This window comes from Ciconia boyciana, chromosome 4, assembly GCF_034638445.1.
Source record: "Ciconia boyciana chromosome 4, ASM3463844v1, whole genome shotgun sequence".
Taxonomy (NCBI): domain Eukaryota; kingdom Metazoa; phylum Chordata; class Aves; order Ciconiiformes; family Ciconiidae; genus Ciconia; species Ciconia boyciana.
Window position 1 is genome coordinate 68,215,208 of NC_132937.1, and position 16,990 is coordinate 68,232,197.

At 36.8% G+C, this 16,990-nt stretch overlaps 1 protein-coding gene across 1 annotated transcript in view; it reads left to right on the forward strand.

Moving 5' to 3' along the window:
* Nucleotides 1-16,990, forward strand: part of FBN2 (fibrillin 2) — a 180,750-nt gene that overhangs the window by 27,202 nt on the left and 136,558 nt on the right. The gene's annotated exons all lie outside the window — the stretch shown is intronic.

Genomic DNA, 16,990 nt, shown 5'->3' on the forward strand with positions numbered 1-16,990 from the left:
GACAAAAGATTTCCTCATTCCAGTCAGTGGCTTAATAAACATGGTCATCTATTCTTAATCAGGGCTGAGGAGGGATAGAAAATTTTGCAATCTGATGACCATGTATAGTCTCTTGTCTGCCTGATTTTTTTCCTCTTGGGAGGCAGGTGTGTAATACCATTTTAATGTGAGTACAGCATTACAGAAGCTAACATTGTCTATCAAGAAAAGCTGTTTTACATCTGTCTTGCATTATACTGATTCTTAGCCTGCAAGAATCAAGATTAAGTGTCCTGGTTTTACAAAGGTGATGAACAACATTTCTCTTACTGACTTTATTAGGAGCTCCAGGTGCTTCTTGGAAATCAAGCTCTAATATAACTAGCAGGCTCGCAAAGTACCTCCAATTCATTGTGCTTTCTATAAGTGCAAGTCATCAAGGAAAAATATGTTTATAGCTGATGTCCAGACCTTCTCTTCGCACTGTAAAACTGTCAGATTAAACTTTTTCTCATGCAGGAATCTTTCTGTTGTCTTTCTCTGTAGCTGTAAATCTCTGGCTTCAGAGAAACAATTCCCTGCCATGCCTAAAAAGACGCATCTCGCTACTGTCATGATATCCAGCCCTGTAGCCTGCTTTTTCTCTTTCTGCTCTGCTCTTCCTCCCTAATTATTCTCTCATGTTGGCATGAGACACAGTAGGCTGCTTCTGTTATCCTCCCTATACTTTCAGTGCAGGTGTGTATTTCCAGAGTGGATGTATCATTCCTCAGTCCCTGACTCTGCGTTACTCTGAATATACAGTTTTCTTGTTAGGACTGACAGTAAGTGACTTTCATGTGTGAGCTAAAATTTTGTTCTTTGTCTGCTTCAAGACCTCGAGCTGTGTCTCCTCTTTGCATCTAAAAGTTAAAACTTGGTTTATATGCTAGATATAGAGAGTATTTTCAGATCTTTTCAGCCTTTGTGCCTTGTAGCATAAATGACAGGAAAAATATAAAGGGAGAATCCTTGTTAATTTTTGACCTCCTTTCAACTGTTTTAACTGATAGATCATACTGCAGTGTGACTTATTAGACATCATACTGCCAGAGACATCATGTACCTACCTCACACTTAGCAGTCTGATGCCCAAAAACTTTAATTGCTTCTGAATATTTGTAGAATGCAAGCTTAATCTGCATTATCTACAGTAAATGGAAAGTTTAAGCAAGGCCTCCCAACTAAACCAAAAACGTCTGAAAATAATAAAATGTAACAATGGAAGAGACATTTTCCAGTATATAAATTATATCATTTGAAACTGTAAGATGTTTTCTTTCCTGAGAAACAATTTTTTTTTTTTTTTGAAACCCTGGCTGATTGAAAGTTGGAGATCCGTGTCACAAAATTAAGTCTCAGATGATACAATTTAGAATCTAATTTTGCATTGATTAGGTAAAGGATTCCTTTGGTTATTTGACTGCTATATGCAAATGTCACAATTTAGGCACGTATATAAAAAGATGTTCCCTCTCCATGTTAGAGTTAAGGTGAATAATGCAAAGTTCTTCACTGAAAAAAATTTAATTTCAATGTAATTACATAAAATTTTCATTCTTCTTGTGATTTTGTAGAACAGGAATTAATGTTTCTCTTTTCAGTCCCATCTTCAGACCCTTTTATTTGCTTATTGTAAATGCAGACTGTGCTGTGCCACTTTCACAGAATCACAGAATCGTATAGGTTGGAAAAGACCTTTAAGATCATCAAGTCCAACCGTAAACCTAACACTACCAAGACCACCACTATACCATGTCCCTAAGCACCTCATCCAAACGTCTTTTAAATACCTCCAGGGATGGTGACTCAACCACTTCCCTGGGCAGCCTGTTCCAATGCTTGATAACCCTTTCAGTGAAGTAAAATTTCCTAATATCCAGTCTAAACCTCCCCTGGTGCAACTTCAGGCCATTTCCTCTCGTCCTATCATTTGTTACCTGGGAGAAGAGACCGACCCCCACCTCTCTACAACCTCCTTTCAAGTAGTTGTAGAGAATGATAAGGTCTCCCCTCAGCCTCCTTTTCTCCAGGCTAAACAACCCCAGTTCCCTTAGCCGCTCCTCATGAGGCTTGTGCTCCAGACCCTTCACCAGCTTCGTTGCCCTTCTCTGGACATGCTTGAGCACCTCAATGTCCATCTTGTAGTGAGGGGCCCAAAACTGAACACAGTATTCGAGGTGCGGCCTCACCAGTGCTGAGTACAGGGGCACGATCACTTCCCTAGTCCTGCTGGCCACGCTATTTTTGATACAAGCCAGGATACCGTTGGCTTTCTTGGCCACCTGGGCACACTGCCGGCTCATACTCAGCTGGCTGTCAACCAACACCCCCAGGTCCTTTTCCACCAGGCGGCTTTCCAGCCCCTCTTCCCCAAGCCTGTAGTGTTGCATGGGGTTGTTGTGGCCCAAGTGCAGGACCTTGCACTGAGCCTTGTTGAACCTCATACAATTGGTCTTGGCCCATTGATCCAGCTTGTCCAGGTCCCTCTGTAGAGCCTTCCTACCCTCAAGCAGATCAACACTCCCACACAACTTGGTGTCATCTCAAACTGACTGAGGGTGCACTCGATCCCTTTGTCCAGATCATTGATAAAGAGATTAAACAGAACTGGCCCCAACACAGAGTCCTGGGGGACACCACTTGTGACCAGGAACTTTATACACCTGCAGAGCTCTAAAACTCGCCAAGCCCATCAGGATCCTGCCAGAAGAATTTTCATGGCAAGCTGCAATTACTATTTTATTACTGTAAAGTGACTGATATTGCTTCTGTATAACCCCACATCTTGCCCATAGAAAAGATATTTTGATGGAGGCAGAAGAAGGGGCTTTAGTAAGTCATGTCTCTGATTTCTGACAGTTGCTGGAGTAATCATTCTCACTCATGAACCGGTATAGGGAAGATGATTAATGCTGTTTTAACTTTGTGAGACATCAGGTTTCTCACAGATGGGCCAGCATCATAAGCAGAGTAAAGCTATCTTTTTATCTCCTCTTGGCAAGGTATCCAAAACACAGTCTGAGTATGGCACTAGGAATAACTGGAGTTCTTTGTTCTTTTCTGCCTAGAGAATCATTTAACTTCATTTCTATTAGTGTATCTTAGATGATGAAAACTTTGATAATTTGATATCTTACAATATAAAACAATATAAAAGTTATTTAAACTACAGATCTTCACATTAGTTAAGCAAAAACCTTTCTAACCAAAGAACTTTCTTTTGTTTCATTTTCTGAGACAGTAGATTTTAAAGAAGTAGGGTAGTTTTCTTCTGGTGTAATTGTATTTCAGTAAATTTCCTTTTTATTAATGCCATTACACTCCAAAGGTGTAATTCTATTGCTTCATAGTGTTATGTTTTTACAATCCCCTTCTGTCTCTATTGCCAGTCCTCTGCCTGAAGTTACTCTGCTTACTTTCTAAATCAAACATCGAAGGTTCAAAATTACAATGAACTGAACCAAAACATTGTTACTTGTGATGCATTCCTACTTCTAAAATATAACACGATAACAAGCAATATTTTTTTAATGCTTTCATATATTGTTAAGATTTTGTGGGTACTTTAAAAATACAGCTGTGTGATGTTTTTCACTCTGCCTCTCCTCACACTTTACACTTCAAGTAGAAAAAAACAAATATAGGAAAATGCGTAGAATGGATTAGGAGAGGAAGGGGTGGGGACTGCCTATAAAAGAAGTAGAAGAAACCTAACACTGAAACTTGTAACAAATCCAGCTTTACTGAAATCTAGTGGAAAGATTTCTGTTAATTTCAGTCAGGTTGACTAAGGCCTCCCAAGGAGGAAAGGAAAAGCCCTTGAATGCATGGGTATGCTTTTGCTTCTGCATTGGTTTCTAGTAACATCTGAAAATAGTGACATACAGACACTGATTAAGCACAGTTATGGAGATGCTTTCTGAAGGAAGGGCTGGAAGGAAAGATACCTCTCACTAAACTGGCTTACATAATTAAACAAACCAGACAAACCCTGAGTCTTTTCAGATGTGATAAAGGGACACAGGTCCCAATTACTTTTCCATTTTTCTTCAACTGTTTCAGCTTTATCTAATAAAAGAGCTTACCTTTCTGTATACTTTTTAGGTAAACCTATGTATCTAAACTAAAAAAGCTATAATAGTACAAATTCTTATGAGATACTTTTCTGGTCAAGGAGTCAACAGTCAAGGAGCCAACCTATCCTCACCAGCAGTGCTAATTCACTTTTAAAAGCTGGAAACAAGAAGAGATGGAAATCTTATAATAATTAAAGTGGTGTGAAGGATTAGTGCTTGTCCCTTGAATTTCTTAGATCTCAGTAAGGACTTAATTGATACTTAATTGATACTGATACCATGCCACATTAATGAATTGTTAAACTGAAATTGCTTCATAGCAGAAGCGGTCATAGAATAAAAAATTAATCGAAAGAAAAAAGCAAACATAGGCCTTTATTATTAGTACATAGGCAATTAAAATTTCAAATGATTTCATACTTTGAGTAGGCTTTGGAGGTGTCTTCTCTCTCCCCCCCCCAATGGTATTGATAGTCAGTTTCCGGCAATCTGCACTGTTTGTTGTCAGTCTAGTATTTAAAAAATTATCCTTTGGAAGAGAACTAGGAAATGTAAATTAAAAAACATTTTTACACATAGTCAGTAGTCTTAAAGAGAATTCTGTTGTTAAACTGTTCAAGCTTGTGGTGTGCCTTGGTAGTGTTAGTTATGTCATTGCTCTGGGTGTTTTTAGTGGTTGTAGTTTAGATAGATATATAATTTTTCCTGAATTTTAGTATATTTAATTATATACTATTATGCCCAAATTGTTACACAGGAGTGTGCAAGCAAGCATAGTAAAGGTATGCTAACCTGCTGTACTGTTGACTATGTTGTGTATGGGTAACTATATATGTTTATACACACATCTATGTGAAGAGGATATTTTATATATTTTTAATATAAGTAATATAAATGTATATTTATATTTGTTTATATTTCTGCATACTTTTTTATAAATAATTACGTATTTTATGTCACTGCTGTCACATAGAATGATCTAACTTACTCCTGTAAAGCCCACAAAGTGAGTCATCATACAACACAATTGTTGAATTGTTGTTTTACCTTGGGTGTGTGTATGCATGTTCTGTGTACACAGAGGTACCAAATTAGAGCTGAGAGAGTGAAAAGAGGTCTTTGACTATTCCTTTGTGTATTCTTTTGTAATATTGTACTGGGGCTCAATGGTTGAGCAAGAAGTAAAAGAGGAAAAGTATAGATATATTGTTCAGTAACACCTGAACAGTTCTTCTCATGGAAACTTGAGTTTGAAAAATAAGAAATGGGAAGATTTTTTGTTTGTTTGTTTACTTTTCCCTTAAAGGGCATAGTCATTCACTGTGAACCTTACATTTGTTTTGATTAATAAAAAAGGAATTTAATAAAACTGTCTAAATGTTGAGCTCAGAGGATGAGTGTGGAGGACACAAAACTCTGTGTGGCTCTGTGGTTGGGGGTTAGACAGATGCCAGATATTCGGAAATAATTTTCTTTTTTATTTTCTCCTCCTGTGTTTTTTGCATGCCCTGATATTTTTCACTATGTCTGTTCTGCTGCCAGCTCCCTGGCAAATTTTGTGTTCAAGATCAGATTTTACAAAATGCAGGGGCTCTGAGCAGCTGGCAGATCTACTCTTCAGAAGTACGGACTTTCGAGTATCTTTCCCACTTATTTCTGGTGAGGGTGAAATGTGTAGTGTGTATGTCCTTCATTCTTTGCCATGACTTCATTGTCTTTCCCTGTGTACAGCCTTCCCCCTCATGGAGTGCCCTTCACAAGGCTGATAGCATGCTGCAGTCATCACTCTCTCTTCTGCTGACAGAGAGATGAGAATCTTCTGTCTCTGCAGATTCCCAGGGAGCAGCTGAAGCCAATGAAAATAGACATTTTGGGCTCAGTCCTGCACTACTAAGTCTGGCAGAAATCCCAGGGAGTTTTGATTAAGCTACTGGGAGTTTTGATTAAGAACAGAATTCAGGTTTAGGACCACTGTTTGCATTTAAGTACAGATCTTCTGGTTTTCCTACTTAAACGCTGTAGCACTGGCTCGGTCTATAAGAACTAAAAAGGGAAACTGAAAGATAGAAACTAGAAGATGTTTCTGTTACTCACCTTGAAACAGTGAAGAAGTAAGCTTCATGTAACTGGTGAAAAGCATATTGGACTTTAGAATTAAAGTTTTACTGATTTTGATAGTGAAGTATGGCATGGCAATTATATATCAAAGAAAATGTTTAATTTTAACTGTTTAACTGTAACTGTTTAACTGTAAATGTAATTTTAACTGTTTAACTGTAAATGTTTAACTGTTGTTCAATTGAAAATGAATTAAATATGAAGGTTCAAAATTCTTTAAATTTGATCTGCTTTAACTTTTCAACCATATCTGTCTTCATAAGCATTAGTTATGCAATGTCTTCAAAGCTATAGTTACTCTAATAAAATTATATGGAAAAGAGTAATCCAGGTATTATCAGGGATAGAGTTTGCTGAAGCCATTCAAGAGCACATTGCGTCCAGGCTTGCAAAATAGTGGAGTGCCAAAAGTAAGCTGCTTTATTCCACCTCAGAGTAATAGCTTGGTATATGAGAAACAGTGGTAAGTTGTTTCTTTATTGAGAGAAGTGATGAATCCTCTGAATTAACTTCTGTCCTGTATTTTGAGTGTTAAAAGATACCCAGCTTTATAGTGTCCCACTGAAAATATTGTGTAAGCCAAAGAGGTAAATCTCTAAAGCTCTTTTGTTTTGCTGAACAAAAACCAGAGATCTGAAGAAGAGGAAACTATGCTTCTGCTGCTCCACAGAGAGCATTCTATTAAATAGTAACTGGCTGGGTTTTCAGTTTATTATCAACTCAAAGTATCAGGATCATCTAGATAGTCATCTGGGGAAATGTTTCTTGCAAGTTAAATGTGATTTTTTTTTTTTTTCTAAGAGCAATGTGTGAAACAGTTGTTTTTCCTACTTACATTAACAATTAACAACATTGCATTCAGCTGCATGTCCATGGTTTTAATAGGGTTTCTGATCTGCTGAGGCTTTTTGCGTGTTTTTCTTAATTTACACAGAAATTGGTTATGAAATATTTTCTTTCCTCTTTTTGTGAGTATGGATGCATTCTCAAGGCCTTTCTAAAATGGCTGCTAAGAAGAATACGGTTAATGGGAGAGACTCCACGGCTGCAGTCATTCACTTTTACATAACTTCGGCAGAGGCTCCATCGTGTGCTATGGCGCCTAACTTTGTTCTGACTCTGGATTGTGGCCAGCTGAGGGCTAACATGTAAACATCATCTCCTTTTATGTCTTCCTTCTTATTTTTGACCTCACAAAGTAGTACGCAGATTGCCAGAGGGTTGAAAAAAACATTAGACCACTTCTCCACCTACCATGAAAGTTTAAGTTATGTTTCGCTGCTTTTAAGTTTTGCAGCTATAGAAAACTGTACATTTGCACCTTCAAATTGTCCTGACTGCTCTTTTGCACTTGGCTAACTGAAATATGTCCCAACATACCATGGTGAGGTCAGAGTTTCTGAGAATAATTAAGTATTCGCTGTGGACCTGTTCTGCAAACCCTGCCCATGTGGGTAGTCTTAACCAGTATAAAATGCCTCACTTTCATTAGTGGGATTGGTTTCTGGCATGAGTAATGACACTGAACTCCAAAGTGGGGGGGTGAGGGTGGGGTGGGGGAGTCTACACTGTGTTCTTTACACTATTCCTCAATACTCTTAAAAGTTTATCAATCACATCTGCAGACCTGAATCTTTAAATTTCCTCTTTGCTGACAAGGGATTCTGTTCCTTTGAGGTTGAACTGAATAGCACTGATTTCCGGGGGGGGGGGACGGGGACAAAAAACCTGTGGAAGATGTAACTGAAGGTTTCCTATTATGGTCCAGAAAAGTAGCATATTTTCTTTGCAGGCATATAGCAAGGTATTGACGTCTTCATTGTTGGCATATGAAGGAATTAAAGAATATGATGTGCATTTGTCCGGCTTTCCAGAGTCCAAGTTTTAATGAGTAATATCTTTCTCTTTTCATCATATGGGCAAATCTTGTCTTGTAAATGAAATCTGAATACAAGGTTTTGTGCAGGGTACGGAGTTTCAGCGGAGGTAAGGAGTATCCATTCTGTCATTGAAAATCAAACATCCAACTGTCAGGCTGTAACAGAAAATCTTTCTGTTCCACCTACAAAGCTTTGTTGGTAGTACAGCATGCTCTCCCAGTGAGGATTTAAGTGGCCTTGACTTTACTCTGGTCTTCTGGTATTTGGTGGACTTTGGTCTTACCCTTGACTGTGTGGTGGAGAGGAGAATCTCTGGTTTCCCTTCCATTAAAGTTTTGAGGTTTGGGGTTGGGGCTTTGGGGACAGGTATTATTTGTTGAGCTGTAGTTCTGAAGGATCCTAGTTGGTGGACCAGAATGCCAGTATGCTGTGAATTCCTCTAACTCAAAGGAGAAATGTAAGAGGAGAGAGAAATAGGCAGAATGATACACAGAGTTACTTCACTGCTTTGAATTTTGTAGACATCTCAGCAAAGTAAAGATGTAAGAAGCTAATACTAGGATGGTAGGTATGAACTGCTGAATCTTGCAAAAAATTATACTTGTGATTTCTTATCTCCTTGTACACTTTACACAGGGGTAATTCAGCCTGTAAATTCTTGTAGTAACTGATGATTGTGTGTCAGCTTGTGCGTTAAATATTTGCTCATTTCATTATTTCATTAGGGTCCAATATCCAAACTTGGAGGCAATCTTTATCTAGTAGCAGGGCTTGTGGAAGTATAAGGAAATATATACATTTACAACAAGCTCCAAACAAACCAAATTGGAGACCTTGCTCGAACCAAGATTCAGATATATTTATTTCCCAGTTTTTATTCTACACTTGAAATTTTGTAGCAGTCAGTGTATGATACTGCAGTTGTACATGGCAACAGTTTCTTCCAAGAAGTTTGTAAGTATATAGACATACTTGCTTCTGAAAGCAACTAAATTCCATAAATGACAAAAGCAAAATATTTCCATGTTTCTATCTTTTGTCTTTGTCTGCTTTTTGTGTGTGTATGTTTTTCAAAATGTTTTGTGTCTTAAAATGTTAGAAGCATTTTCTTCAATGTTCAGATTGATTACAGAATACTGCATTTTATTTCAGAAATATTGTTTATTATCTGGTACTTTGCCATCCTTTCCCATGTGCTTAGGTGTGTAAGAATGAATTACTTTTAATTAAAAAGAGTTTTAAGATCTGCAGATAATACTATACTAATACTTTATCTGCTTAAAACTGACACAATATCAATTATATTAAAATGGGTGTGCAAACCCTGGAATGTTGTTTTTGGAAAAGAGCTGTGTTCGCTGTTCCAGCAAGAGGAAAATGAGAATGTGCTTAGAATGGACATGACAGCAGTACTGGTGGAAACTGGAATTTTGCTAAAAGCTACAAAGCCCACATAGACTGCTGCATTAAACATGCTTTTTTTTCTTCTTTCATTTAGAGCTGCCCTTCACTCCCTTTTTAATTGCCATGTGTATTTTAAGTTGCCTAATCAATTGTAGGAGTTTGTGTGATGGAATGTATTGCATCACTGGAGGTGGTCAGAAATGGTCACGTGGGATCAGTAGAATAGTAGTAAAAATTCAACCTGAAAATAAAAGCTGTCAGTTGTATAAAAATGTTCAAGCCTTCATGATACATTTAACATAAATGTTCAAAACCTTTTTCAACTAAACTGCTCTTCATCACTATTACATATGAAAATAAATTTTATAAAAAACATTGCTTCAGACAATGATTAAAGAACCCTCTGGAGATGTGTCTCAACTTTGAGTTAACCATAATTTAAAATGTTGAAAAGACTTTGATGTTAATTGTTTACATTAATCATAAACTTAATTGTATTAAATACTTAATTAAGGACTTGACACACAAGTTTTCTTTGAAAAAAAAAGTCAGGGGTAGGAGGCTCAGACTTTACTATTCAGGCTTTGGTTTATGTGAACTTCTTAGTCTAAATAGCTGTACTGCCCATAGACTATTTTTTCCAAGAGAAATTAATAGCTTTGCCAAGTCTCTTTCATTTTCCAAGAGACTAGCTCTCATTTTCAGCCAACAATCTTTTTTCCATAACTTGTTGGATGTCACCTTTGAAAAAAATGCTTTTTATTTATATCAAGCCTGAATCAGTACAATTCATCTAACTTCTTGTTACCTTTGAAACCTCCCTTCTGGTGAACCCTCAGTGTTGGCAGCTAAGGAGTCCTGCAAAAAACCCAATTTTCCATATTAGGATGATTAAAATGTTGAAGGAAAAACAATTTTAGATAATCTTTAATAAAACAAACATATGTACCTTTGTAATGTTTAAATATCTTTTTGCATAGTGTGACTTATGATCTGCAGATGTTGGAGTTGAACAAGGATAATAATATTTGCATATGCATACATTTCAAATTTGTGGTCTGAACTCAAGTACAACTATGAGTATTACCAACCCTTTCATACTCAGATGAAAAGTTAATCAAGGAAAGCCCTGATCTCTCATTTTTTGGAAACACAAGGTCTGGGCAACGCTGTCATTTATGGAGATTCAGTGGGAGAATGGGGTATGACTTGCTCTTCCAATCCTGCTGCTGCTATGGTAGGACTCATATATTGTGGGATTTCCCATTGCAGGAAGAAGGAGCTCAATTATACTTTTAATTATCAAAACATTTAGGTTTCACATTGCAAAGGGGAAAATTCAGATGCAGTTTCTTTGAAAAATCTCATCAGTAGTCAAGGAGCAGGTGCTGCAACAAGCAGCAAAAATAAGTTTCATGTTTCTGGAGACCTCTGAATGTTAGTGGAAGTTATGGGGAAATTTGCCACAGCATCCTATCAGAGGTGTAATAAAGACAGTTGCTTCCCCAGCATGTTTCTTGTTGGAGCATCTTCTAGCAAGGTGAATTTAACTTCAGATCTTTGCCAATATAGACTTAATCTCTCCACTCTGAAGGTTCCCTGACATGGAGTCCAGTCTTTTGGACTTTCACCCACTGTGCTAATTTTCTTTCGGAAGGGAATAGCGTTCCTGGTAACCTTATCGGCAGGTACTACTTTCCAGCATTCAGGTCCAATGTATTAGGTTGTTTATCTAATAATACTGATGTATGAAATGGATTTTTGAGGTATCATTAATAATAATAAGCTGTTTACTATACTTGAGCCTGCAACTGAGGCGGTAGAAGTTGAAATTACCAAAATAAGTCATTCCTTCATTAATATTTGCTAAATCATACTTATGGGAGAGAGGTTCTGTAAGAAGTCCTTATGAAAGGCAAATTTGCTTTGTAAGGAAGTGAAACAGACTTATCAAGTATTAGGTTTTGTTCTTTAATTGACAGGGGTGGGAGGGCATATCTCAGGCCTCCTCCTTTACTCACTCCTCATGTAATTCATATTGATCAACATGCTTAATGTTTTCAGTATTTTATTTTTAGTAATAGAAGTATCAATATTCCAAATAGCTTATAGTTAAAAAAATTTACTTCCAGACACATTGCTTCCTTATTTAGTTATGGTTCTATGGAGTTTTGTTTAAATAAAAATGATGGAAGAGACTTCACAGTTCCTTCCTGCTAATCTTTCTAGCACTCACAGATATGAAATACAGGATTTGTGATAATATGCTGCTCCAGCACTGCGGTCTATGTCCTTTTACCCTTCCTGAGCTTTCACATAGGCTTTATGTAGGTGCAGGAGACTGCTGCTGCACCATGAATAGTACTGTTGGGCTTCACACAGAAACAATATTTTGGTATTGGGAGCCTTCAGTTAAAATATCAGTCTGTGCTTTCCCGTGAAAAGAAACTTCCAAGTTTTCATATTCTTCCAGATAACTTGCAATGGACATTCCAACATGTCTAGGTGCCTTTTTACTTTATGTCTCACTTTTTCCTCTTTTTAGTTACCCAAGAAGAGGTAAAATTTTTATGGGCAGGAGTAGTTAGTTAACACAGTGTGAAACTGTGGAGGCTAAGACTGTGAAAAAATTCGGATAGAAATTGGATCCTTATATGTGTACCAAAATATTTTAATGTTTTGTCCTGAATGGCAACAAATGGTAGTTGGGTAGTTAAACATTGTGTTTCGGGTTTTGAGCTAGTGGGTGTTAGACACCAGAAGGAAACTTAATGTGGCAGACAGATTATCCCATGTCTACTTACAGCAGGCTTTTTACACCTTCATCTTGAATGATCTGGTTTTGGCCAGAGGTACAGGAAGAAAAACAAAATAGATGGATATTGGACCATACCCAGCACTAGAATTCTTACGTTTCTAATCCTTGTGGCAGGCTCCCTGTCAAATAGCCTTTTTTAAATTGCAGGTAGAATTAGCATAGACTTAGAATTTTTAAAAAAGGAATTAATGAAAAAGATCCCAAGAACCGTGGTAGTTGGATAGTCCCATTTGTGAATACAAAATGCACACTTCTATAAAAGAATAGAAATGCTGTAGTATAGTTAAATTTAGAAGTCAGCATGTTATTTCCAGGCGTTTTTTTTATGTTGATGCCAAGAAAAAAGTACTTCTTATTAAATTTAATTATAGTAACAATTTGGATTGTTGATAAAGGTTGTCATTCTTCAAGTCATGGTCCATATTGACTATAATTTTCTGAGGTTAAAAAAAATGCATAACACATATGTGCTGAAAATCACTTTCTTTCACCAAAGCAGTTACCCTTTCTAAGCAACAAATGATTTATAACATATGTTCTAACATATGTTCTTTCTGGCAGAATTATTCCGGCAGCAATGCTGGGAAAGGAGTAAATGAAGAAACACCTAACAATAAGACAAGAAAACCAATATGGAAAAGATGACTGATTCATAAATTCAGGGTTTTTAAGGTCAGATGAACCATTATAATAATATAGTCTGACTGACTGTATAAATCAGACCATAGAATCTCACATGGTAATTTCTGAATCAAATCCACAGCTTCATTTGAAACTACAAAGTATCTTCAGAATGGCATCTAGTTTTAGTATCTTTGCTTCCTGTAAGTAAAAATATACTAAGTGACTAGAAACCTTTATGTGAACAGCTGTACTTCATTATTAGCCTGAACATGCCTGCTTTCACTTCACTTTCCTCTTAGGATAGCTACTACTCAGACTTTTTACCTGTGGACTTCATTTTGGATAAACTGAATGGATAATGATTTTTTAAATGGATACATTTGTTATGGATAATATTTTTAATTACAATATTATTTTAAAATATTAATATTACTATAAAGAATGTTTCTGAAATCTTAAATTATTCTTCTGACTCTTTGCATAATTTTTCCAGTTTTCCAGCATCCTGTTTGAAATGCAGTTGCCATAGCTGTGCAGAGTACCACCCTTGCTGGGTGCAGATAGCAGGTTACTTCCCTGTTGCTATCTGGAAATGGTATGCTGCTAGGTTTCTGCTTCTGTAGGCCAAGGGTATATAAGCCATACATTCTCTTAGGAGCTCAGGATCTGTTGCTTCTATGTCATTATTCTGAAGTATCATTCAGGATCTCAGCATTTTGGGTTGAATTTATTTTTAAATGTAAATCTACCTGAAAGTTTAGTAATAGTTTCGTTTGTTCATCTACTGTTTAAGTTGCAGTAATCAGGTTTTTAGATGCCCTCCTGCAGACTTACACTGATGGAAGTTGCTTGGTTATAGAACCTGAACATTATGATTTATGCATTCTCTGTTTATTAAGGCACAGGTAGGCACATATATATAGGTTTCCAGTGCATATGTTTCTTACTTAATAGGATATATTAAGCAATGGGTGTATTGGTATCACTCTTCTTGTATCTAACTCATTCATATTCTTTTGCACAAAGACTCTTTGCAGTCTGGTTATATTCTATAATCTTTCTTTCAAACACACCCTCCAAGCTGAACTTTTCATTACTAGGGTTGACAGAGTATACACGTGATCATCTAATGTTTTACGGGAAGGTAGTGGAACTCAAATACAATTCACAACTTTAACTTGAGCTCCAAGTTCAATCTTGTCTGATTTAATTCCAAACTTCTTAATGTGGAAGATCTTTGGCCAGAATATTCCTATGGATCACCAACCATTAAACAGAAAAATACATAATTTGTGTTTCTACTCCTACTGTAATTGTTTCATGTTATCCAAAAAAGATCCTATTAAAAAATGTACCTTGGAGAACAGATGCTATAAAAATACAATACTGTCCAGTGGAACAACTTATTTTCTGAATAGGAGTTCTGAAGTGAGCTGAGATGTCAAGATTATCAGTCCTGGTGAATGTAAGCTTTGGAAATTTTAGAGATGCATAATAAACTGTTATTTGATTTCATTATAGGGGGCATTCCCCCATGAAGAACTGGACTCCATTTGAGTGCATGGAGTAAGGAATGCATGACCTGCCGTCATGCTTAAGTTCTGCAGAGGAACTGCACATTGACTAGCCCTCCAGGAATAGATCCATGCCTACCTGGGCTGATGCAGAACACAACTTTAGAAGCAGGATAGGATTTGGTATTCCTGTACAGATCTGTGTGGACCCAGAGATCATGCTGCCTTGCACTACTGGAAACCTTACTTTCTTCTGATAGTGATGATATTTTATAATGGGATTCTCAGTGTTGTGAGTGGCTCATAAATGGTCTTTTCAGGTTTACCCACACACATCCTTTTGTCTTTTTCAGCTTTATGTTTTTGAGCATATCATTGATGAGAAGTCTAAAATCAATCTTAATTTTCAGAAAAGACTCAATCTTTATTGATCTGACTGCAGTCATCACTTGGGCAAAAATTCTGCAATGTGCAGGTTACAGTCAAACAATCAGCTCTCAATGCATAGAGTAGACCACAGACTTTCCCAGAATCTGCCTATTATTTGTACTTCAGTCATTAATGAGAAAATGAAATGAGTGCACTCTTTTTAATAATTTGTATTACTATGATATTAGCGGTGTATATAACTTAGTTGACATTAGAATGGGAGTCTGCTCATTGAGCAGTAGTAAAAGCTTTTTCCATGCATATGAAGCTCATTACTTTCACTGTATGACATAGAGAATGCTTTTACAGATAATATCAGTCAATAAATTATAATACAGCTATTTGTTAAAGAGCGCAATGCTGTTTTCGAAAATGAAATAGTGTTGTTATTGAATTCAGTAGCCAAATTCCCATTTATTTTCACTGGAGTCAGGATTTAATTCCATTTCTTTCAGTTGTTAAATTCTGAGCAGTTCTGTTTTTCTTCTGATAGCAGGCTGACCATTACTGATGATTTGCAGGTTAAATGCAGTCCATCACATATTCCCCTCAATCTTTGTGACAACTGAGTAAACTTTATATGAAAGAGGTATACAGTCATAATCTGTGATGGAGTCTTTTCCTTATCCTTACCCCTTAACTAAAATCCAGACGAGATTACAGTGGGTTACTGGAATTTAAATCTTTGATGGTTGGAGTTTGTGTTTCAAATATTTGTCACTCTCATATGAGGCTATAGCTTGATGAGATCACTGTCTTCTGCTATCAGTCATCAGGATCTGTATTTTATGTTAAAAATTCAGCTCTCTCTGATTTGGCAAGGGCCTTGGATGTAATTAAACTGAGACCATTGTAAAGCTGCTTGTCTTCCAGTATGTTGGATGAAAGATCACTGAAACCTTTTTCTAATGGACAGGGTTTTTTTCTAATGTACATATTTTACTAAAAGTGCTGTCTTTGTGGCTTGATGGACACAGTGGAAGCTCAAATATATAACACTGAAGATTATTTTTTAATGAAAATCAAGAAAGATTAAAATTCATAGTCCTTACCAAGTATTTAAGATCTTTTAATCTCCTTTTATTGTTAGGCATTTTTGTTGTGGATACTTATGTGCTTGCTTAACTTTATTTAAAGTGAACAGCCCAGTTGAAATTAACTGCCAATGTGTATAAATAACTCTGTGCAAAAGTCTTTCCCAGACTGATACCTGAATGAACCTTATCAAAGGTAGGGAGCAGAACATTTATTTCTATTTGAGCTAACTTTTACTTTATGAGCCTTTTGTCTTAGTGCAAAGATAATATGAGGTCTCACTGGGAAGTCCATTTTGTCCCTTTCCAAACATGTCAAAGCTCTTATTTTTATTCTTCAGGGTGAAAGTATCAAATTCTAGAAGGCATCAATTGTCCCATTTGTAGCTTGGCTGTGAGACCAATTGCACACTAATGAAAATGTGCAGAAGACCCACATATCACTATTGGAGTCTGTTTTCAGTAGGAAAAAAAGGAGAATAGGACAGGATAGCAAGGAGAACAGCCGTAACCCCACTATTACACCTTCTGTCACGTGACTGAGTCTGAGTGGAAACTTTGCATTTTCTTCTCCCCCACCACCCCCCCCTTAAAGTTTCCATAAGGATATGCAATCTGGCTTAGAGCAACCATCTGTTTCTCATTTGTTCCTAGAGAATTTCGGTTAATTGCTGTTCTCAGTTTGTGTTGCCTCATAAGGTCAAAAAAATCTTTCTCTTTATACAGGTTGAACCTTAATGAGTTAACTATTTACAGGAATTTGACTACAAGTATATTTTCGTATAGTTTGTATTCAGTGTACTCAATATTGCTTGAATAGGTTGTATTATCTCAAGTTATTCCTCTGAAAATAAATGGTGGTTTTCCAATTAGTCCTCTGTAGGTAGCACTGTTTTGCACTAAGCATTCCAGCAGGAACGTTGATTCAGTGACAGTCGCTGGCATGGACCTTGATCATTGTGGAGTGAACAAATGTGTGGCTGCTGTGGTCTGTAGTTCCCTCCCATGAATCACCATGAAGTAACTCAGGAACAAGAAAAGCAGTTCCCAGTCCTTGTTTGCTTAATCTGAT